The sequence below is a fragment of the Erinaceus europaeus genome, chromosome X (assembly GCF_950295315.1).
Source record: "Erinaceus europaeus chromosome X, mEriEur2.1, whole genome shotgun sequence".
In the NCBI taxonomy this organism is placed as follows: Eukaryota; Metazoa; Chordata; class Mammalia; order Eulipotyphla; family Erinaceidae; genus Erinaceus; species Erinaceus europaeus.
Window position 1 is genome coordinate 120,277,287 of NC_080185.1, and position 25,218 is coordinate 120,302,504.

Consider the following 25,218-nt stretch of genomic DNA (forward strand, 5'->3'; position numbering starts at 1 on the left):
TGACAGTTGGTACAGGACAGCCAAAGCAGGAATGTCTAGGGAGGCAGAGGGGCTGCCTGTGGCTGGGTAGAGCTAGGCTGGAAGAAAGCAGGGAGTCACTGTTAGAGGATATGGGGGTTCCATTTGGCATACTAGTTTTCGGGGCGGGGGCAGGAGACTGTCCACTCTCAGCAGGCCCTGACAGGCCCCAGCACTGCATGAGAACACCATGGACAGCACCAAGGGAACTGACCAACTGTTCCTCTCCTCACTCTCTGGCAAAAATAAATGAACAGGATCAGAGAGGCAGCTCACTGGGTGAGAAGCTGCACAGCCCAGATTCCAGCCCCAGCACCATCGGGAGGTGCTCTGGTAGTGGAGGAGTCCCGGGGCTGGGAGATGGCTTAGAGCACCTGTCCTGCCTGTGTAAGCCTGAGCCACCAGAGACGCAGCAACTGGGGCTGGGGGACTCAGCTGGTTGAGCGCCAGGCTTGGATGCATGAGATTCTAGGTAGATGCCCAGTGCTGTGTGTACCACAGTGGTGCCCTGACTTGCCTGTCTCATGTGAAACTCTTCCTCTCTCATGTGTAATAAAAAAACTTTTTAGATATTTATCTATTCATTCCTTTTTGTTACCCTTGTTTTTTTATTGTTGTAGTTATTATTGTTGTTATTGATATCGTCGTTGTTGGATAGGACAGAGAAATTGAGAGAGGAGGGGAAGACAGAGAGGGGGACAGAAAGATAGACACCTGCAGACCTGCTTCACCGCCTGTGAAGTGATCCCCCCCCCCACAGGTGGGGAGCTGGGGGCTCGAACCGGGATCATTGCCAGTCCTTGTGCTTTGCGCCACGTGCGATTAACCCGCTGCGCTACTGCCCCAACTCCCAAAAACTTTTTTTTTGTTGTTGCCAACAGGGTTACTGTTGGGGCTCGGTGCCTGCACTACAAATCTACAGTTTCCAACGGCAATTTTTTCCTTTTTTTTTTTTTCTTGCATAGGACAGAGAGAAATTGAGAGAGGATGGGGAGATAGAGAGAGGGAAAGAAAGATAAGACAGACACCTGCAGACCAGTGAAGCATCCCCTTTGCAGGTGGGGAACGGGGGCTTGAACCCGAGTCCTTGCACTTGGTAATCTGTGTGCTTAACCAGGTGCACTACCACTAAGCCAGTATACTGCACCACAACGCCCCTGCAAAAAAAAAAAAAGACAACAACAATTAGAATATCATAAATGAGCAGACCGTGTTCTTGCACCTCTCTCTCTCTCTCCCTCTCTCTCTCTCTTTTTCTCTCACACACATTTTTTTTTTTGCCTCCAGAGTTATTGCCGGGGCTCAGTGCCTATATGTACTCTGAATCCTCTGAATCCACTGCTCCCGTGGCCTTTTTTTTTTTTTTTTTTTTTTTACTTTTTGGATAAGACAGAGAGGAATTTAGAGGGAGAGGGGAAGATAGACACCTGCAGACCTGTTTCACTGCTTGTGAAGTGACCCTCTACAGGGGAGAGCTGGGGGCTCAAACTGAGATCCTTGTGCTTTGTGCTATATGCGCTTAACCTTGGTGTACCACTGCCTGCCTCCCCTCCGCCCAAGTATCTCTCTTTCTGTCTCCCCTTTCCCTCTCAATTTCTCTCTGCTATATCAAATAAAAGAAAGTAGAAAAGTGGCCACCAGGAGCAGCAGGCTTGTTGTGCAGGCACTGAGCCCTAGTGATAACCCTGGTGGCGATAAAAAAATAAATAGACAGAAACAGAAAAAAACATACAAGCCATATTTTGTGATTTGGGGAGAACTACTGCAGTTTCCAATGGAGGGAATGGGGACACAGGACTCCGGTGGTGGGAAAGGTGTGGAATTATATCCCCGTTATCTGATAATTTTGTAAATCAGCATTAAATCACTAATAAATATTTTAAAGGAAAAAAATAAACGGCATGACATAGCAGGTCACTACTGCCTCCCCACCATATCCTCATGGAGCAGTGGGAGAGCAGCATGCATGCAGGCCACAGACACCAGTCTAGCTTCTCTCCCTCACCTAGGTCATGCCTGCGATTTACCCTCCAGCCTCCACTGACGCCAACAGGCAACACTTCCCAGTAGGTTTGGCTGCGCTTTTCCCCACTTTGTTTCATCCTGCAAATGCCAGGGTCAATTCAACACAGAGAAAGACTCTGCTGTAGCCAAGGTCAGGCAGTAGCACACCTGGTTAAGTGTACACGTTACCATGCACAAGGAACCAAGTTCAAGCCCCTGGTCCCCACCTGCAGGGGAGGACGCTTCATGAGTGGTGGAAGCAGTGCTGCAGGTGTTTCTTTGTCTCTTTCCCTCTCTATCTTCCTCTCCCCTCTCAATTTCTTTCTGGCCTATCAAATTAGGTAAATATTATAAAAATGGTAAGTGCAGCAAACAAGTAGAAAGACCTAAAAAAGACCCCATAAAGTACTTAATCAAATCTATTTAGGCCTAGATACCCTCCTCACCTACTTCCTGTTTCACTTCCTTCAATCACTCCAAGGCTGACCTTGTCAGACAAAGTAAGGACTACCAAAGCTGAATAAGGGCAAGAGACCAGCGTACTTTAATGACAGCTCTTTTGGCCACCTCATCTCCCAGGATCCTAGTCAGGGAATCCTGGGATTCCCACACAGACATGATGGGCCTAGACCTCTAGCAGATCCCTCTCTCCACTGTCACTGGTCATCTCCATCAGGAACAATGTAATGGACCCCTTTGTTGGCCCCTATAAGACCTTGCCCTCAAGGCAAGGATCAACAGAGGTGACACAGGCTCCTGTACTGAATATAGGCCCCAGATCAAATCGATAGGGCTTACAATTAACAGTATCTATATGCTCTTCCCATATTTGGGAGCTACTCGCTTCCCTGATCCAGCATTCTAGTCCTATGTCCAAATCAGACACCTTCTCCCCAGACAATACCTTTGGTCCACCACCTGCATGTTAGCTGTCGGACTCAGGCAAAAATTAGTAAAGTCATGGGCCCCTTGGAATATACCTAACATAGACCTACTAGCTTTTTCCAAAATGGAGACCCCAAACCCCATCTGCTATGTTCTTGCCTTTAGGTTCCTGATTATTTAACAATATCTTCTTTTTTATATCTTAATGCTTGTCAGACACCAAGTTGCAGCTGCCACCATGATGCCAACCTGACTTCCCCAGACAGATGATCTCACCAATGTAGCCTGGAATCCCACCTCTCTGGAACCCTGCCCCACTAGGGAAAGATAGAGATAGGCTGGGAGTATGGATCAATGTGCCAATGCCCATGTCCAGCGGAGAAGCAATTACAGAAGCCAGACCTCCCACCTTCTGCTCCCCATAAAGATCTTTGGTCCATACTCCCAGAGGGATAAAGAATAGGGAAGCTGGGGCCCGTGGTGGTGCATGCACCTGGTTGAGCACACATGCTACAATGCACAAGGACCCAGGTTCGAGTCCCTGGTCCACGCCTGCATGGGGGAAAGCTTTATAAGTGGTGAAGCAGTGCTGCAGGTGTCTCTCTGTCTCTCTCCCTCTTAATCTTCTCTTCCCTCTCAATTTCTGGCTGTCTCTATCTAATAAATAAAGATAATGAAAATTCTTATTTAAAAAAAAGAATGGAGGGTCGAGCAGATTAAGTGCACATGACACAAAGTGCTAGGGCTGCTTAAAGATCCCGGTTCGAGCCCTGCGGGGGGTCGCTTCAGAAGTGGTGAAGCAGGTCTGCAGGTGTCTGTCCTTCTCTCCTCCTCTCCGTCTTCCCCTCCTCTCTGTGTTTCTCTCTATCCTATCCAACAATCTTAACAACAATGTCAACAAAAAGGAAAAAACAGCCTCCAGGAGCAGTGGATTCGTGGTGCAGGCATTTAACCCCATTGATAACCCTGGAGGCAAAAAAAAAAAAATAGGAAAGCTTTCAAGGGAGGGGATGGTGGGATAAGGGACTCTGGTAGTGGGAACTGTGTGGAATTGTACCCCTCTTATCCTACGGTCTTGTCGATTTTTTTATTTTATAAATAAATTTTTACAAAATGATAATTAGAATGAGAGAAAGAGGAATAAAGCAAAGGAGAGAGAGAGAGAGAAAGGCTCTCCCTCCAGTGCCGTGGAGTTGAGGCTCTCCTCTATCCCTGCCTCACCCGGTGACTAAGTGTGTGACCATAACAGACAGCTCCTTGTAGAGGTGCAGGTGGAGGGGGCCTCCATACCTTCCCCAGGCTTCCGCACAGCCATTTCTCTGTGCAAATCTGCGGGGGAAGCAGTTTCCTGACTCAGGGTACCTCACCTGACGCAGCAGGTATGCTTCAAGTATGCTTCTGGAACTGTAGAGATGAGACTGTCACAGGAGGAAGTGAACTCTGAACAAATTTGGGGCTCAGGGAGTGGGACCAGTGTTCTAGCTTCTGGTAGTGGGGTCTGGGGAAGGACCCCAAGGTTGCAAGAAGCAGCCCTGGGAGCAGCCTGAGAAGCAGGCCAAGGAGGCGGATGAGGGAAAGAGAGCATTCAAACAGAGACAGAAGGAGAAGTTGAAGAAACTTAGGCAAAAGTCTCGGGGAAGGGCCCCCCATCTGTGCACAGAAGTCGGGTTGGGGGTGGGAGGGGAAGTAAGTTCCTTGTACCTGAGGCCATGGGCATCCTTAATTCCATCCTGGTTTTTAAACATCTGGATTCCTTGCTGTGACATCTGTTGCAACCAACAGTTAGAATCGAGTTTCTTGGAACCTGTTATAAATTCAAAAGTAAACTTTTGTAAACGTAAGTATGTCTCATTATGAATCATTCTATAAAATGGTTAATCACCCCTACTATTTTTTTTTTTCGGCCAGCCTTCATTTGCTAGTCTCTAGTTGCTTAAAGCACAGGAGACACGGGGTCCCGGGGTGGCTTACACAGTCCACCATGAGCAAAGACTGGGCTAGAGCCACCCCAGGGGGTCACCTGCAAGGCAAGCGGCACAGTGAGTGGGGTGGTGCTGCAGTGTCCGCTCTGCCTCTTTCTCTGCAGTATCTCCTCTCTGTCTTTCATCCTCTAAAAGAAAAAAGCGGCCACTAGGAGCAGTGGTACGCTGGCACTGAGCCCCAGCAATAATGCTAGAGGCAAACAAACATAGTAGACATGAAGATTCTGTATTACAGATACATGAATACATATCTGAGGGTTTTCATTTTGGGTTTTGTTTTTTCCAAAGCACTGCTCAGCTCTGGCTTGTGCTGGTGCTGGACTTTGGAGCCTCAGACATGAGAGTCTGTTTGCATAACAATTATGCTGCCTCCCCTAGCCCCTAGATCATAGGTTTTTGTTTTGCTTCTTTTTTTTATATATCTGAATATTTAGATCTCTGAGTCATCAAAGAGCTTCCTGAACCCAGAAAATCATTAGAGTCAGAATTCAAATAGTAACATTAACTTAAAAATTTATTTATAGCAACTTTCAAAGCCACCCATCTAAAATTCAGTGAAGTGGTCCAGGAGGTGGCGCACTGGATTCTCAAACATGAGGTCCTGAATTCAATCCCCAGTAGCACACGTACCAGAGTGACGTCTGCTTCTTCCTCTCTCTCCTCCTAACTTTCTCATCAATAAAAAAATAAAATCTTTAATAAATAAATAAATTTGTGAATTAGAGTCACTTGGTTAGCTAGAAAGACTAACTGTACCATACTCCAAACTCAGGCAATTTCTGCTTTGCGTTTCTACTTCTTTTTTTTTTTTTACATGCATAACATTCCCCAGATTCCCATTTAGCAATACAACCCCCACTATTTCATTCATCATTTTTCATGGACCTGTATTCTCCCCACCCACCCACCCACCCCAGAGTCTTTTACTTTGGTGTAATACTCCAATTCCATTTCAGGTTCGACTTGTGTTTTCTTTTCTAAGAAAGCAGAAGTATACTAGAGTTTGCAGTGAGTACCTCCCTAATACTTCCTCTCCACTTTTCCAAGCTTTGGGTCCATGATTGCTCAACAATTTGTTTGGCTTTGTATGTTAACTCTCTTTTCAGTCACCAGGTTCCAGGTGTCATCAGGATGCCGGCCAGACTTCCCTGGATTGAAGACACCACCAATGTGTCCTGGAGCTCAGCTTCCCCAGAGACCCATCCTACTAGGGAAAGAGAGAGGCAGACTGGGAGTATGGACCGACCAGTCAACGCCCATGTTCAGCGAGGAAGCAATTACAGAAGCCAGACCTTCTACCTTCTGCAACCCACAATGACCCTGGGTCCATGCTCCCAGAGGGATAGAGAATGGGAAAGCTATCGGGGGAGGGGGTGGGATATGGAGATTGGGCGGTGGGAATTGTGTGGAGTTGTACCCCTCCTACCCTATGGTTTTGTTAATTAATCCTTTCTTTAATAAAAAAAAAAAAAAGAAAGACTAACTGTAAATGGATTTTGTTGTTTTCCTTTTCAACTGGATAAAAATATGATCAAACTTAATTATATAAAAATGAGACAGAGTCAAAATATGTACAATAACAACTAGAATTTAGCAACAATAATTATCTCGCCCAAATCCCCATAAGCAGATGAATGGATTAAACAAAACGTGGTCTATACATATAACAGGATATTAGCCACCCATAAAAGGAAGGCAATCCGGGTATGCTACAACATGCGTGAACCTTGAGAATATTTTGCTAAGTAAAGATCAAGAGGCAAAGGCTGAGCAAAACAAATGCTGTATCAAGTCATCTAAATGCAGAATCTACACACACACACACACACACACACACACACACACACACACACACACACACACGCCCCAGAAACTGAAAGTAGAATAATAGATGTCCAGGGCCTAGGCTGGGGGAAGTGGAGTGATACAGTTCAAAGAGTATAAACTTTTAACCATAAGATAAACAAGTCCTGGGGGTGTGACGTGCAGCACGGGGTACAGCAGGTGCTGGCATCATCTGCTCCCTTACACTTTGTTTCACTCAAAGTTGCAGTTCCCAAGAACAGAAATTAGACATCAGGGGCTTACTGCACTTATGTTCCAGAAAGGTGCTAAGAAAAGAAATCTTTGCGAGTCTCGCAGTAGCACAGTGGGTTAAGTGCACGTGGCGCAAAGCACAAGGGCCGGCAAAGGATCCCGGTTCGAGCCCCTGGCTCCCCACCTGCAGGGGAGTCGCTTCACAAACGGTGAAGCAGGTCTGCAGGTGTCTGTCTTTGTCTCCCCCTCTCTGTCTTCCCCTCCTCTCTCCATTTCTCTCTGTCCTATGCAACAACGATGACATCAATAACAAAAACAATAACTACAAGAACAATAAAAAAAGAAGGGCAACAAAAGGGAAAATAAAGAAATATAAAAAAAAAGTTTTTAAAAAAGAAAAGAAATTCTAAGAGTTCGGGCATGCATTGGAAGTCTCTCGCATCACCATTATGCTCTCTCCCCCCAACTGAATACCTTTCATAAACAAAACACAATGACCTCTCCCACAATTTCCAGAACAAGCACAAAAACATTTGCTGTCCAGGAAGTTGAAGGTTCAAGTTGCACTAGCGCCATAAGTTTATGGAAATACTGTGTTAGGAAAGAACATGGAATGGCCAGCTGGAGAAATTCTCTGACGGAATGACGATGGTGTTATACGCGATATGATATTGAAGACATTCGGTATAGACCAGTCCTTGTGACGGTGTCTCTGTGAGCAGCCATTCCACCGGACAGCTCTGACAGATTTGCTCAAGGAGCACTGACGAGGGTGAGGAGCCCACTGTTTCTTTTTTGCCCATATTGCAAAAGTCATTTGGGTAAAAACTGCGGGAGCTGGTGCTGGGCGCATCAAGGCAGATCACAGTGCAGGGCCTCGCTCAGTGTGTCAGACTGGCGTCAAGCAACAGGATAACCAGTCACCGCACTGGAAGCTGCCTATTTTATCGCCTCTGTGCAGTGTCATTCAGGCGCTCCGGTGTTTTGTCTCTATCTCTCCTCTCCACTTTCTGCTCTGTTAGCTCATTTCCATGCTTCACAGAGAATCTCTCAGCTGCTCCAATTATCTGTGCTCTCAGGTTGAAGTTCAACTCCCCACTCTTCCTGTAGGCCCAACTGACATCTTCCTGACTCGGTTGCCTATGTGGAACAGATCACATGACCAACCACCCATCCATTTCCAGAGAACACACGACTTTAACCATCACACTGAGTTGTCATCTCTGGAACTGAGGGGAATTCAGTTGTCACAAAAGCACCAAGTCTGCGACGCCAAAGGAGAGGACCTGGCAGAGGAAACCAGGGAATGACCCCAGTAGAGGTGGTGTAGATGATGAAGAGCCAGGCCTGCTATGTGACCATCGGGCTGTCAGAAGTCATGACACACTTTTGCATGGAAAAACACTGGGAAATATGTCATGACTTTTCCAACAGCCAAGTAGAACAAGATTTATCACACTCTTTCATTGACTCCGGACAGCAACGGCAGCAAGATGCTTCTCCTTTAGTGTGGGATGAATCAGCCTGTGACCAAGGAGAAGATGCCCACAGGAGCCTGGACAGTGTCCTCCAAGGCCATTTTGCTCATTCCCATGCTTGCTGCCTTGCCAAGAGCAATCGTGGATGCCCATGAGACCAGCACAGTCCCCACTCTCACCAGGGTCCAAAATAGGGTGAATTCTAACGTCCAACATAAGATCTTCCCATATATTTTTTTTCATGTTTCAGGCATTTATCACTGACAAATGTAAATCCTAGAATGACTTTGCACATTTCTTTGCTCGTTTTGTTCAGATTTGGGGACTGCAGGTTGAAACAGGGCCTCAAACATGCAAATCATACACTTTATCAATGAGCTGAGCTATATTTCTGACTTGGTTTCACGCATTTAGAGGAAGAATATTTCCTGGCTAAGTGGAAAATTGTACAGATGGCTTCTGGAAGAACTTCCTTTTTTTTTTTTTTTTAATAGTGCTGATGAGGCCTCACACATGTGATATATCACTAAAGCTCCCAGAGCCGATTTTGTATTCATTATGTTAGAGAGGAGCAGAGAAATAGAAGGAAAGGGCATCGTCCATGGAGTGCTCCTACTGCTATCCATGCTGCTCCTCTGAGCCGCTGGGGTTTGAAACTCAGAGCCCCATTACAGCAAGAAGAGAGAGAGAATGTGTGTGTGTGTGTGTGTGTGTGTGTGTGTGTGTGTGTGTGTGTGTGTTTTCAACTGGGTAAACTACTGCCCAGTCCCCAGAAGCGTTTATTTTTTTTTCTTTTTTTTTCCTTTCGCCTCCAGGGTTATTGCTGGGACTCACTATTGCTGGTGTCTGCACTAGGAAGCTACTGCTCCCGGAGGCCTTTTTTTTCCCTTTTTGGTTGCCCTCGTTGTTACCCTTGTTGTGGTCATTATTATTATGGTTGTCATTTGTTGTTGTTGTCGGATAGGACAGAGAGAAATGAAGAGAGAAAGGGAAGACACAGGAGGGAGAGAAAGAGACGAGACCCCACTGCAGGTGGGGAGCTGGGGGGCTCAAACCGGATCCTTACGCTGGTCCTTGTGCTTTGCACCACATGCACTTAACCCGCTGCGCTACCATCCAACCCCCAGCCCTTCCTTTTAAGCAGTTTTACAATGAAACATTTCACTGTACAGCCTCCAGGTGTGGGTGCTTCTTGGCCTGACCAAGGATCTGGCAGAGCATGGTTGCAACAGAGGCCTGGAAGGAGAGAAAACTATGGGCAAGGCCCAGGACTGAGTAGTCAGACACTGGGTTTTTGCTTTTATTTATTTCTTTTTACCAGAAGACTGTTCATCTCTAACTTAAGATGTTGCAAGGGATTAAACCTGGGACTTCGGAGTCTCAGGCATGAATCTTTTTGCATACCCATTATGCTGGTTCCCGTGCCCGGATAATGGGCTTTTCCGAGAAGCTGGACAGTCACCAGGACTTTGACTCTCAAAGTGACTACTTTCTTCATTTGGAGAAAAGCCATTACTGCTGTGTTACTGTTTAGAATCCCAGGCAACTCTGCGAATACATGCTAGATTGACCTCACATATTTATCTTGATTCCCTCTTGGAATCTCACTAGAAAGATGGAAATTAATTTTTTTAAGACAAGAAAACAGCAAGCCCTAGAGAAGATTACAGAAGATAATATATGGTAATAACAACTTGTTCTCTCAAAGGAACAGCTAGACCCTACATTGTCATTCTCCCTCCTCCTTTTGTGTATAAAACGTGTACTGCACCGAGAACCGGGAAGATAGCATAATGGTTATGCAACAGACCTTCATGCCTGAGGCTCTGAAATCCTTCTTTTAAATTTTATTTAATTAACTTATTTATTTTTAATTTCTTTATTGGGTAATTAATGCTTTACAGTCGACAGTAAATACAATAGTTTGTACATGCATAACATTTCTCAGTTTTCCATATAACAATACAACCCCCACTAGGTCCTCTGTCATCCTTTCCCAGGACCTGTATTCTCCCCCCACCCCCACCCCAGAGTCTTTTACTTTGGTGCAATACACCAATTCCAGTTCAGGTTCTACTTGTGTTTTCTCTTCTGATCTTGTTTTTCAACTTCTGCCTGAGAGTGAGATCATCCCATATTCATCCTTCCGTTTCTGACTTATTTCAATTAACATGAATTTTTCAAGGTCCATCCAAGATGGGCTGAAAACGATGAAGTCACCATTTTTTACAGCTGAGCACTATTCCATTGTGTATATATACCACAACTTGCTCAGCCACTCATCTGTTGTTGGACATCTGGGTTGCTTCTAGGTTTTGGCTATTACAAATTGTGCTGCTAAGAACATACGTGTACACAGATCTTTTTGGATGGATGTGTGGGTTCCTTAGGATATATCCCCAGGAGAGGAATTGCAGGATCATAGGGTAGGTCCATTTCTAGTCTTCGGAGAGTTCTCCAGACTGTTCTCCACAGAGGCTGGACCAATTGACATTCCCACCAGCAGTGGAGGAGGGTTCCTTTGTCCCCACACCCTCTCCAGCATTTGCTGCTGTTACCTTTTCTGGTGTATGACATTCTCACAGGAGTGAAGTGGTATCTCGTTGTTGTCTTTATTTGCATTACTCTGACAATCAGAGACTTGGAGCATTTTTTCATGTGTTTCTCAAGAGGTTCCGAAATCCTAGGTCAGCCCCTGGTACCATTGTAAGCTAGAGCTGAGCAGTGCTCTTGGAAAAAGAGTAAGAAGCACACTAGGCAAAAGAAAATGTGCTGGCTGGGAGTGGAGGATGGGGTAGGGGTGGAGAGCTAGTTCATCAGGTAGGACACATGCCTTGCCAGATACATAGTCCAGGTCCAAGACCCCAGCACCACTTGCATTTTGCCATGGCATCAGAGGAAGCCCTGGTGCTGTGATGTCTCTCTCCTGTCTCTGTCTCTCTATCTGAATGAGCAGTGAAGTTCTGGAACAAAATTTACTGGGACGAGGAAGGTTTTTTTTAAAAAAATTTATTTTTATAAGATGGAAATATTGACAAGGCCATAGGATAAGAGGGGTACAATTCTACACAATTCCTACCACCAGAACTCTGTATCCTATCCCCTCCCCTGATAGCTTTCCTATTCTTTATCCCTCTGGGAGTATGGACCTAGGATCATTACGGGATGCAGAAGGGGGAAGGTCTGGCTTCTGTAATTGTTTCCCCGATGAACATGGGTGTTGACAGGTCAATCCATACTCCCAGCCTGTCTCTCCCTTTCCCTAGTGAGGCAGGGGTCTGGGGAAGCGGGCTCCAGGACACATTGGTAGGGTCATCTGCTCAGGGAAGGCAGGTTAGCATCATGTTAGCATCTGGAACCTGGTGGCAGAGTAATGAAGCTGAAGGGTTGACATTTCACGCCTGATGTCTCTGGATAGGATCCGAAGTGAAACATGCCGAGGTAGGACTGGTTGCATTGATTGGGTTTCGATCAGCAGATGCAGTGCCAGTTGGTATGAATTGAGAGAAACATGTAGGAAAGTGAGCCCCATCCTAGAGGTTCCAGGACTGGGAGAAATATGGGCTTTATAGAGAAAGGGGAGGTTCCTTCTGTCTTAGGGTTTAAGAAGGCAATAAATAGTTATTGTTATAACCAAATTATTTGGCAACTGGGTTAATTTTGAAAATTCCATTGTTAGGATTTGCTGTATTATATAAGACCTCACCATAATTTAAGTCGTTTTATGCAATTTACATATAGCTGTATCTTATAAAGGAACACCACCAGTTGCTTCTGTTCTCCCTGGTCTAAGCTTTTAGGAGATTTAATATTTCAAAGAACAAGTCATTCTTAGAAATGTATTAACAGGAGGCTGGGTGGTAGTGCAGCAGGTTAAGCACACTTGGTGCAAAGCACAAGGACCTGTGTAAGTATTCTGGTTCGAGCCCTAGCTCCCCACCTGAAGGGCAATGAAGCAGGTCTGCAGGTGTCTATCTTTCTCTCCCCATTTCTGTCTTCCCCTCCTCTCTCGATTTCTCTCTGTCCTAACAACAACAACAACAGCAATGGCAACAATAATATTAACAGCAACAACAACAAGGATAACAAGGGCAACAAAGTGGAAAAAATGGCCTCTAGGAGCAGTGGATTCATAGTGCAGGCACTGAGCCCCAGCAATAACTGGAGGCAAAAAAAAAATATATATATATATATATATATATATATATATATATATATAAACAATTTGAGCCCACTGTTAAAATTCAATCTGATTACCAATTTGCAATCTTAAATGCTTAGATTAAAGGAACATATACTCAGCCTATGGTCTATGCATCAAAAAGTTTGAGACATTCAATCCATTTTCCCCTCGCATATTAATTAAATAGTGATTTGTGAGACTATAAGTTAATAGGATTGTATATTAACAGCATTCCCACCACCAAAGGTCTGTGTCCCTCCCCCCACCCAGTGAAGCTGAACACCTACCCCCCCCCCAGATATTTTTACTTTGGTGGCATACTCTAAACTCAGTCAGATCCTGCTTTGAGTTTCCCTTTCTGTTCTTTTTTCTCAACTTCTGTTTATGAGTGGGATCATCCCATACTTGTCTTTGTCTTTCTGACTTGGCCCACTTAACATAATTCCTTCTACCTCCCTCCAGTATGGGTAAGAGAAGGTAGGTTCATTGTTCTTAATAGCTGCGTTTATTTTTTTTTTAAGAAGTGGATTTTTCAAATACTTCATTTTAATATGAGAGAGAGAGAGAGAGCAATACAGAGAGAAAGATCAGTGCACTGCTCAGCTCTGGGTTATGGTGTTACTAGGGACTGTTCCTAGGACTCAGGCATGAAAACCTTTTGCAGAACCACTATGTTGTCTCCTCAGGCCCCAGGAAGTAGTTTAAGAGGTCGCATAATGGTTATGCAAACAGACTCTCATGCCTGAGGCTCCAAAGTCCCAAGTTCAACTCCCCACCATAAGCCAGAGCTGAGCAGGGCTCTGGTAAAAAAAAAAAAAAAAACAGAAAACAAGAGCCGGAGAGCAGCCAAGCAGTGTCACTCCAGTATGAGGCCCTTCTCCAGCACTGCAGGAAACATGCACTTCATTTATTAATGAAGAAACACTGCCTAACAAAGCTAGTTCAAAGATAATTTGAGTGGGATGAGGGCTGTAGCTTAGTGGGAGGAGGCAGGACTTGCATGCTTGTAATCCCACATTCAGTCCCCAGTACTGCATATGTCAGAGTGATGCCCTGGTTCGTTCCCCTCCTCCTTTCTCTCTCATTAGTAAGTTAATAAATCTTTGGTAAGAAATAAAGATCATTTGAAGAAACTGAAATGCAGATACCCAAGCAGGAAAAATATGCTAAAGTTAGTTTGGTAATTTAGGGACAAAGTGACAGTAAAACATAAACTTTGGGATTTTCTTTCCTTTGAGACAAAAACCTACAAGTTAGCCTGTCAGTTTATAGTGTATGGCCTGGATTTCCAAGAGGAGGTATGTCAAACAAAGGTGCATTCCCTAGGGCGGATCTTGCCTTGTGGCCAACACTGCAATGTGCACTGAGGTCGAGACGTTCTGTCATCCTTTGCCTTGTTCGTGTGTTTCAGATAATTTTCTTAATAAGAGAAAAGAGACACCTCTTTGGAGAGGTATTTCTTATTGAGGCATAATCAACAGATTACATTAGCTTCCGGTGTACAACATAATGACTGACCCTCTGAGGAGGTGGGGGGTAGAAGGGGGGAGCAAAGCTTCCTTCAATGTGGTGGAGACCAGGCTCGAACCTGGGTTGCACACAACTCAAAGCAGCGCACTATCCAGACAAGCTATTTTGCCAATCCCTCCCCCCCTTTTGCCACCAGGGTTGTCACTGGGGCTCATGTCTGCACAATGACTCCACTGCTTCCAGCTGCTTTGCTTTCTTTTTCTTTTGATAGAGGTTGAGAGACAGGAAGAGAGACAGAGAGAAGGAGAGATACCTGCGGCACTGCTCCACCACTCGTGAAGCTTCCCCCCTACAGCTGGGGATGGAGGGGGATTGAACCATGCTCCTCAGCATTGTAATGTGTGGGCTCAACCTGGTGCCTCACTGCCCGGCCCCAAAACCCAGTATTAGCAACCAGGATCGCCAGGCTGCTCAGTGCACCCCCAGGACTCAGCCATTCTTCAGGCAAAGTGTGGGCCCTTGGACTGCCTTCGTCCATTTCAGCCACCCCACCACCCATCGGTTCTCTGTACCTATGAGCTGGGGTGGGTTTGGTTTTTGAAAAACCATACTGCTTTTTATGGTTGCTGTAGCTCACAGTGGAGCCTGGTCACACCTGCTCGGCTCAGTTGCAGGCAAGAGCTCCTGACTTTCCGACTCACCAATTCCCACCTCAAGTGAAGAATTGCTAGATTCCCTGGTGAACAAAGCTGAGCTTACTGACTGTTGCAGTTAGAGGCAGGGGACGGGGCTCTTAGCGTCACAGTCTCCAAACAGCTCTGAAGGGTGAAAGCAAAACGGAGATACTCACAAGATGTTTAATAGGTTTGCTTTGGGGCCAATCCTTTGATCTGGGAGCTTGATTAGGGTTGAATAAGGAGCAAGTTGCGACATAATGTGATACTCCACGTTCAGGATCGATGGGCACGAGGTGAGTGTTTCAGTCAAGTCGTGGAGAGCCAAGAGCTGTCTGATGCTATCTACTGAAGCATGAAGTTTCCTGACATTCTCTGGAATCATAAACTTTCTGGACAGAACAATAAAGTTATTTATAACTTTCGTCTTCTTAGAGAAGGGTTTCCTGGGGCGGTGGAGCCAGTTGATAAAGGCCTGTGATTAATAAGGCAGCTGGGTAATCAGCCCTGTGGAAGAGAGGGTTTTCATTCTCAGCCACAAGCTCTGGAATGGGGTTCAGAGCCCATTTTGGTGCTTAAAAACCATACAATGGCTTTCTCTTCACACTCCTGCTGTAATAGCCTTCAAAATCTGGAAGACAATGAATGCTTCCGGATTACTGTGTCAAGGCTCAGTTTAAAAAGGAACCAAGCTGGAAATGCATTAACATATCCCTAGATTTTTAGCTTTCTACTTAGATATGCCCAGGCTTCTTGGATTTTGAAAAACAAAGTTTCCTGTGCAATCAGGGGGCTCATGGGGCATTTTCTTTTTCTTTTTTTTTAATTTTTTTTATTTAAGAAAAGATTAATTAACAAAACCATAGGGTAGGAGGGGTACAATTCCACACAATTCCCACCACCCAATCTCCATATCCCACCCTCTCCTCTGATAGCTTTCCCATTCTCCATCCCTCTGGGAGCATGGACCCAGGGTCATTGAGGGTAGCAGAAGGTAGAAGGTCTGGCTTCTGTAATTGCTTCCCCGCTGAACATGGGCGTTGACTGGTCGGTCCATGCTCCCAGTCTGCCTCTCTCTTTCCCTAGTAGGGTGTGTCTCTGGGGAAGCTGAGCTCCAGGACACATTGGTGGGGTCTTCAATCCAGGAAAGCCTGGCTAGCATCCTGATGGCATCTGGAACCTGGTGATTGAAAAGAGAGTTAACATACGAAGCCAAACAAATTGTTGAGCAATCATGGACCCAAAGCTTGGAATAGTGGAGAGGAAGTGTTAGGGAGGTACTCACTGCAAACTCTGGTGTACTTCTGCTTTCAGGTATATATTTTGCGGTAGTTTATGGATACGTGTGAACATAAGCTCTCTCTCACAGAAACTGGTGTATATCTAGGTTTTGGGACTTTGTTAGAAAGTGAACCACCTGAGATGAAATTAGAGTGTCCTATAAAAGGAAAGGTCTCACCCGAGTAATGAAGCTGAAGGGTTGTCATTCCACTCGTGAAGTCTCTGGACACAGTCTGAGGTGAAGCATGTTGAGGTGGCAATCGTTGCGTTGGTTAGGTTGTGATCGGCGGATGCAATATTATTTGATATGGATTGGGAGAGGCATACGGGAAAGTGGGCCCTCGGGCGGTAGCACAGTGGGTTAAGCGCCCGTGGCGCAAAGCTCAAGGACCGGCATGAGGGGCATTTTCTATGACTCCCTTTGTGCTTGGTGTCTTCTTTTTTGTCCTGACCGACAGGAAGGGAAGGTCCTTGCCTCTCTGCCTCCCACAAGCCATGGGCAGGGCTCCCGTGCGGGAGGTGTACACTACATCCTTGAAGAACTGCATGGAAGAACCCCAGAGAATGGGTTGAGACAAGCACCGGTGGCTTTCGGCTGACTTCACCTGTGAGCTCTCATCATGACAATTTTCCGTTTAATCGCTAATCGAATTTAATATAAACAGTAATCTAGTCTAATTAAGTAATTACACTGCATCAGATTAGGCAGTTAGAAAAGCCAAACACACTATTGAGCTGTATTTAAGAAAAAAAAAGGCAGCGAAGGGCTCTCGGCCTTGGCGTCATCTCCCCAGAAGCCTCTGTGCGGTGAGAGCTGAGCAGAGGAAGAGGCACACACGAGGGCGAAGCTCTCAAAAAGGAGAAAGATGGAAGAGCAACAGCTGGTCTTGTGCGCATGAGAGCACGAGGGTAGCAGGAAGTGATGCCAGAGGCCAGAGGCACTGGGACAAATTGGACTTCTGTGCTACAGCCTCCAACTCTTCGCTGGATCCAGAACCTCCATCACCATCGGATCCAACGCGACCATCTTTGAGGGACCTTCCTTCCTCCTTCGCCTTGGACTTGACATTCCGGACTAGTTCTCTTCTTGTTGTGCTTGGATGTAACCTGTGTACAATAATCATCTCTTCTATCTTAGCTGAAGGGAGAAAACAAATTTTAAAAAGCAGCAAAAAAAAAAAAAAAAAAAAACCACAAGACTCAAAAGAGGCAACGTTGTTTTTCCCTCTTTTTTCATCTTTTTTGTTTTGTTTTGTTTTTGTTCATCTAGATGGCGCCCTACCTGCAAATGCTTAAGGATCAAGGAGAAGCTCAGGAAGAAAATGAAAAATAAAAATCGAGGCAGCAAGAGCAGCCTTTATTGCAATGCCAAAATGAGAGAGGCAAAAACAGGGCTTCCGGGTGCCATGGGGCTCCCTGCAAGGGAGCCAGGCCAACACGGCTGGGGAGGGGTCCCTGCGGGGCCCCACCAAAAGAGCTCTCTACAGCTTTTCTGCGGCAGTGTGTGCTTGAACACGGTGGGAGTGGGTGGCTTCTTGTTCTTCAGAGTGAAGGATAATTGGCATAACAGTTGATCCCTATGAGAAATCAGTCTCACCTCAATTACAGTTCATTTTAAAGTGGCCCGGGGAAGTGGCACAGTGCCTACCTACAGCGCTGGCCCTGAGCTCCATCTTGTGCCCCCCCTTTCAAAAATAAATAATTGAATCCTTAAAAAACAGAAAAGAAAGGGTATGGGCAGTGGCATACCCAGTAGAGTACATGTTTTCTTTTTTGTTTTGTTTTGTTTATTTATAAAAAGGAAACACTGACAAAACCATAGGATAAGAGGGGTACAACTCCTCACAATTCCCACCATCAGAACTCTGCATTTCATCCCCTCCCCTGACAGCTTTCCTATTCTTTATCCCTCTGGGAGTATGGACCCAGTGTCATTATGGGATGCAGAAGGTGGAAGGTCTGGCTTCTGTAATTGCTTCCCTGCTGACCGTGGGCGTTGACAGGTCGGTCCATACTCCCAGCCTGTCTCTCTCTTTCCCTAGTAGGGTGGGGCTCCGGGGATGCGGGGCTCCAGGACACATTGGTGGGGTCGTCTGTCCAGGGAAGTCTGGTTGGCATCATGGTAGCATCTGGAACCTGGTGGCTGAAAAGAGAGTTAACACATAAAGAAAAACAAATTGTTGACTAATCATGAACCTAAAGGCTGGAATAGTAGAGATGAAGAGTTGGGGGGGGTCCCATTTACCTAGGTCTACTAGATAGCTAGTAGGCCTATTTTAGTTCTATTCCAAAGGGCCTATGGCTATACTAGTTTTTTTTTTTTTTCTTTTTTTCCCTGTGCCTGAAATCTGATATGCAGGAGGATCCAAGTTATTGTCTGGGGAGATGGTGTTATGGTTGGGAAAAGGATCAGAAAGCTGGATCAGCGAAAAGAGTAGCTCCCAAATATGGGAAAGGTGTATAACTGTTGTTGGCTGTAAACCCCATTGATTTGATCTGATCTGGGGCCCATATTTTCATGCACAAGGGCCCAGGTTCAAGTCTCTGGTCCCCACCTGTAGGGAAGAAGCTTCATGAGTGAAGAAGCAGTGCTTCAGATCTCTCTCTTTATATCTCTCTCTCCCTCAATGTCTCTTACCCTCTGTCAAGAAGAGAAAGAAAATATAGCTCCTGGGAACAATGGAGTTGTATAGGCAATGAATCTGAGTTTTGCCTAGTGGCAAAAAAAAAAAAAAGACAATTTCCAAGGGTAGTATCTAATAAGCCCACAGAATAGTGGTTAACATCATTAGATATCAAAGAAATGGAATTAAAAGCAACTGAGGGGAGTCAGCAAAATTATTCACCTGGAGAGTAAGCCTGATCTGCCACGCTGAGCACCCAGGCTCAAGCCCAGCCTCTACTGTTTTGGTGGAAGTTTTGGCGCAGTGGTGTCTTTCCCTGTCTGTCTCTGCCGCTCTCTTTCGATCAGAAAAGTCATCCCAGATTTAGCCCGCCTCCATGTTATCTGCGGGGCTCAGGCACCTTAAAACACTTCCTAGTTTCTTCTAACATAAAGACCCCAAAGCTCATCTGCTATATTCTTTTATTTTATTTACTTTTTTTTTTTGCCTGCATGATTATTGCTGGGACTCAGTGCCTGCATCATGAATCCACTGCTCCTGAGGCCATTTTTTCCCTTTTTGTTGCCCTTGTTGTGGTTATTATTATTGTTGTTTATGTAGTTGGTTGTTGGATAGGACAGAGAGAAATGGAGAGGGGAGGGGAAGACAGAGAGGGGGAGAGAAAGCTAGACACCTGCAGACCTGCTTCATCGCCTTTGAAGCGACTCCCCTGCAGGTGGGGAGCCGGGGCTCCAACCCGGGTCCTCACTCCGGTCCTTGCACTTTGCGCCACGTGCGCTCAACCCTCTGTGCTACTGCCTGACCCCCCCCCATCTGCCCTATTCTTACCTTTACGTTCCTGATTCCTAAACAATTTGTTCTGTTTGATATCTTAATGCTTTTTATCCAGCAAGTTGCAGATGCTACCACGATGCCAACTGGACTTCCCTCACCAATGTGTCCTGGAACCCCACCTCCCCAAAGCCCTATGCAACTTGGGAAAGAGGAACAGCCTGGGGGTACGGATCGACCTGCCAACACCATGTCCAGCAGAGAAGCAATTCCAGAAGCCCGACCTCCCACCTTCTGCTCCCACAATGACCTTGGGTCCATGCTCCCGGAGGGTAAACAGGGATGTTTTCACTGGAGACGAGGGGGTATGGAACTCTGGTGGTGAGAACTGTTTTAGAACTGTACCCGTCTCATCGCGCAATCTCATTGATCATTATTAAATAACTAATAAAAGAAAAGAAACAAATGAAATTATTTTAAAAAGTCATTCCAGAGCAATGAAGACCCAATAATTACAACAGATCCATCGAAGGGCCAGAAGATAATTCAGTGGGTAAGTTGTGTGCCTTACCATGTGTGAGATCCTGGATTCAGTCCCCAGAACTACATGGAGCACCTCACACAGCACCAAGGAAGCACCATGGATGGTGGAGCTGGGCTTTGGTGTCTCTCCATTCTATTACATCTCTCTCTCTTTCTCTCCTCTCCTCTCCCTTCCCCTCCCCTCCCCTTCCCTTTATCCTTCCTCCCTCCCCGCCCCTCCTCCTCTTCCTCCTCCTCCTCCTCCTTCTTCTTTGTCTTCATATTCTCTCTCTCTCTCTTTGATTATAGGTTAAAAATTGGTCTGGAGAGACCACACAGTAAGATTGTGCCTTCACTAGGGCTCCTTAACATTAAAGAAAGAAGAAAAAACACAACTAAGATGTGACTAAAGACTGACAACACCTGCCCTCTGCTTTCCATATTAAAAAAAAAAAAAGTCAAGGAGTGCTAGCTCAGGGAGGTGACACGGTGATAATACACATGCACAGGACCCTGAGTTTGATTTCTGGCACCAAAGAAAAAATGAGGTTCAAGAGGTGGCCCAGTGCCAGATTTGCACACATCAGGTCCCAAATACAACCCCTTACACTACATATTCCAGAGTGACGCTGGGATTCCTCTCTCTCTCTCTCCCCTTAATATTTAAAAGTGTTTTTTTAATCTCATTATTTAAATTTTTCCCTTATTTATTGGATAGAGACAGCCAGAAATGAAATGGGAAGGGGGGATAGAGAGGGAGAAAGAGAGACACCTGCAGCCCTATTTTACCACTCATAAAGCTTTCCCCCCTGCAGGTGGAGACCAGGGGCTTGAACCTGGGTCCTTGCACATTGTAACATGTGCACTCAACCAGGTGCGCCACATCCGACCTCCAAACCTCATTAATTTTAAGTAGACAGTTCAATGAGGTTTTGACAATTATATACACACACGTATGCCTCATCCTAATCAAGACAGTCTGTCCTTCACCCCTGAATGTTCCTTATGCTTCTTTGCTGTTCATCTCCATCCAATTCAGTCTTCTCCTTTCTTATTTTGAACACCGTATGCTAAGTTTGCTTGTTCTAGAATTTTATTTACATGGGAGCTGATGTAATAACTACTTTCATTCATCATAATGTTTTTTAAATTTATTTTTATTTATTATTGGATAGAGACAGGAAGAAATCGCGAGATGAGGGGGAGACAGAGAGGGAGAAAAACAGAGAGACACCTGTAGCCCTGCTTCACCACTCATGAAGCTTCCCCCCTGCAGGTGGGGACCAGGAGCTCGAACCCAGGTCCTTGTGCACTGTAATGTGTGTGCTTAACCAGCTGCGCCACCACCTGGCCCCCAGCATAATTTTTTTTTTGAGATTCATCTATGTCACTGCTTATATTCTATGTAGTTACTTCCTGTCACTACTCTGTAATATTACACTGTATAAATATACCACCATTTCACAATCCATTCTCCTCTTAATGAATATTTGAGTTGTTTCCAGTTTGGTGCTCTAGCAGTAAAATTACTACAAATATATTGACAATTGAACCCTTCTTTTGTGGACAAATGTGTCGACGACTCATAAAATATCTAAGAGTGGAATCCCTGATTCCTAGAGTAGATATGTATTTAACTTTATAAGAAACTTACAAAAACTTCTCTAGGCCAGCAAGATAGCTCACCTGAATAGTGTACCTGCTTTGGTGTGTGCATGACCCTGGCTCAAGCCTGGCCCCATTGCACTGGGGGATGTTTTGATGTTGTGGTGTTATCCCCTCTCTCCTTCTGTCTCTGTCTCTCTCTATCTGAAAAAAAATCGTCTAAGAGTGTTGAAGCCCTAGTAATGAAAAAAGAAAAGTTCTTCTAAGTAACTGTGAAACTGAACACGAGTACAATGCCCATTGGACCAGGAAGCCAAACATTGTCACACCAGCATTTGCAAAAAACAGGAAAGGCTTTTACTGCAGTCTGGAATGCAAGGTAGGTCAGAGCAATGCTCATATCTACCTGTCCCTATTTCAGAGGATATTTGTACTACTAGAAGAAGGGAGCTGCAAATTTCTGTCTTGTCTACTTCTTGCAAAATAGGAGGTGGGTTTGGGGATAAACAGGTGGGGTCTTAAATTCATCATTGTCATCTGTTCTCCTGGATTATGGTATATTTTTCTTTTCGTTCCTTTTTTTTTTTTTTCTGCTTCCAGGGTTATCACTGGGGCTTGGTGCTGGGACTACAAATCCACTGCTCCTGGAGGCCTTTTTTTTCCATTTTCATTGGATAGGACAGAGATAAATTGAGAGAGGAGGGGGAGAGAAGAGGAGAGAAAGATGAACACCTGCAAACCTGCCTCGCCACTCGTGAAGCGGCTCCCTACAAGCGGCTCCCTGCGAGGGCTGGAACCCAGATCCTTGTGCCGGTCCTTGCGCCTCATATTGTGTGTGCTTAATCAAATGTGCTGCCACCCAATGTCCCCAAGATATAATTCCCCATGCAGTTCTTCTTGTAACAGCTCTACTGGCTGCCTTGAACGCAAAAGGGTGGTACGTAGACTTCTGCTTGTTGTTCCTTCAAAACAACCGTAGCATAGTTTCTGCCTCTGCAAAATCGTTGCTGCCAACAGAGTGCCCGAAGTATCTATGCCAGGTCACGGAGCCCCAGCAGGGCCATGGCAGGGAGCCACTGCCCCTTTAGGACCACAGCGTCAGCTACACAGTTCAAGAAAACTCCAGGAGGTCCACATCCTTGCCAGTAGTTGCTGCTGTTGGCTGCCCTTTCATTGTAGTTACTGTAGTGGGTTCTCGGTTCTATTTTAATTCCATTTCTATGATAACTGCTAGTGTTGAGCACTGTTTGGTGGACTTATTGGACAGTCCTATATCTTTGTTTTGTTTGGCCTCCAGGGTTATTGCTGGGGCTCGGTGCCTGCACTACGAATCCACTGCTCCTGGAGGCCATTTCTTTCTTTCTTTCTTTCTTTTTCTATTGTATTCAATAGGATAGAGAGGAATTGAGAGGGGAGAGAGAGAATAAAGAGGGAGAGGGACAGAGAGACACCTGCAGACCTGCTTCACCACTTACGAAGTGGCCTGGCTGTAGATGCAAAGCAAGGGCTTGAACCCAGATCCTTGCACATGGTATTATGGGTGTTTGACTGGGTATGCCACTGCCCGGTCCCTTTATCTGCCTTTGTTATGTGTCTTTTTAATACTTGCTTTGATCTCTCTCTCTCTCTCTGCCTTTTACATTCTGTCTGTTCCCCCCTTAAAGAACCAGTTATCGGGGGCCAGACAGTGGCGCACTGAATTAAGTGCACATAGTACAAAGCGTAAAGTTCCTGGTTCGAGCCCCCACTCCCCACCAGCAGGGGTGGTGGTCGTTTCACAAGCCGAGAAGCAGGTGAAGCAGATCTGCAGGTGTCAATCTTTCTTTCTTTCTTTCTTCCTTTTTTTTTTTTTTTTTTGTACCTCCGGGGTTATTGCTGGGTCTTGGTGGCTCGGTGCCCGCACTACAAATCCACTGCTCCTGGAAGCGATTTTTTTCCCTTTTGTTGCCCTTGTTGTTGTTGTTATTATTATTGCTGTCATTGTTGTTGGATAGGACAGAGAGAAATGGAGAGAGGAGGGGAGGACAGAGAGGGGGAGAGAAAGACAGACACCTGCAGACCTGCTTCACTGCTTGTGAAGCGACTCCCCTGCAAGTGGGGAGCCGGGGGCTCGAACCGGGATCCTTGTGCTTTGCACCATGTGTGCTTAACCCACTGCACTACCGCTACCCCCCAGGTGTCTATCTTTCTCTCCCACTCTCTATATTCTCTTCCTCTCTTAATTTTTCTCTGTCCTAGCCAAAAAAAAAAACAAAATGGCCGCAGGAGTGGTGGATTGGTAGTGCAGGCACCGAGCCCCAACAATAACCCTGGAGGCAAAAAAAGAAGTTAGCCACATTTACCACCTGAGCTGTGTGACAAAAAAGATCAATTAAAGCAGTACATGAGCCAATATAGCTTTTTATACTGGCCCAGTTTCACTGTTAAAAAGCAAATATCCTTGCTCAACTAAACTGGTATGACTTCCCCAAAGAAAAATGCTGATTCTGATATTTTATTTCCAGCTCTGGAGTATCTATACATATTTTAAATGAACAGTTTGGCCACAAGCGCAACTGGAGCTTATAGCTTATTATAAACAAATTATGCTTTAAATGAACTCTGGCTTGAGAGAACATTTCAAATCATAAGTATTTCTATTTCCACACAAAAAAAGCTGGAGCAACGAGCATATACAATGAGTCAAAGGATCTTAAAAGGCTTTAGAATGGGGGCTTGATGCTTACCCATGGTAATGTACGCACTCTATCGGGGGTGCCACTGCCTGGCCTCCACCTTCCCCCATGCAGGTGGGGACTGGGGGCTTGAACCCAGATGCTTACCCATGGTAATGTGCGCAATCTACTGGGGGTGCCACTGCATGGCCTCCACCTTGGAGGGTTTGTTTTTCTTTTCTTTTCTTTCCCAGAACATTGCTTATTTCTGGCCCCTAGGGATTGAACCTAGGACCTTTGGTGCCTCAGAAATGAAAGTTGTGGGTTTTGTTTGTTTTTGCATAAACATTATGTTATCTCCTCAGCTACCTTGGGGATTTTAAGAAACTTGTTCGAGAGCATCATACAGGCAGGGAAGGTGGCCCGGTGGTAGAGAGCATACCTTGCAGGCATGAAGCTCTAAATTCAGCCCCTAGCATCACATGTGCTGTGACCAGCATTCTGCTCCTGGGGAACTCCTTTTTCCCCTTCAACACTAGATAGAGAAACGAAGAGAAGAAGATAGAGAGAGAGAGAGGAGAGACACCACAGGACTGCTCTGCTGCTTATGAAATTTCCCCTGTGCATGATGTTCCCAAGTGGTGCCAGGGACTTGAACTTGGGTCCTCGTGCATGGTTAAGTGTGCGCTCTACCAGGTGAACTATCTCCTGACACTGAAAAATTATATTTAAAGAGTCACATGCTGGGCCCATGAGATGGCTCACCTAGTGCAATGCACACTGAAAGATGCACAAAGACTGGGGGGGGGGGGGATTCGCCCAAACCACAACCAAGCTCACCTGCCCCACCTCAGCCATCCGCTCATTGAGCTCCGGGGCCCACCCACGCTCCTCTAGAGTCCGTGCCCTGCATCTCCTAAATATTTTAACAAGCCTCGTGTTGCTTTTATTCATCCAGTGGATGAGGACATTTGAGCAGGTAGCTCTGGTAGACCTCCTCCCACAGCCTGCTGCCACGGAAAGAGAGAAC

The 25,218-nt window shown here is 45.7% G+C and overlaps 1 long non-coding RNA gene across 1 annotated transcript; it reads right to left on the minus strand.

Annotated features, from left to right (window-relative positions):
* Nucleotides 1–1,080: 1,080 nt before the first annotated feature.
* On the minus strand, nt 1,081–15,223 carry LOC132535716 (uncharacterized). Its single transcript, XR_009547426.1, has 3 exons — nt 14,908–15,223; nt 4,609–4,711; nt 1,081–1,175 (listed from the first exon to the last, which is right to left on the minus strand). It is a non-coding gene; the product is annotated as an uncharacterized LOC132535716 (long non-coding RNA).
* Nucleotides 15,224–25,218: the final 9,995 nt, after the last annotated feature.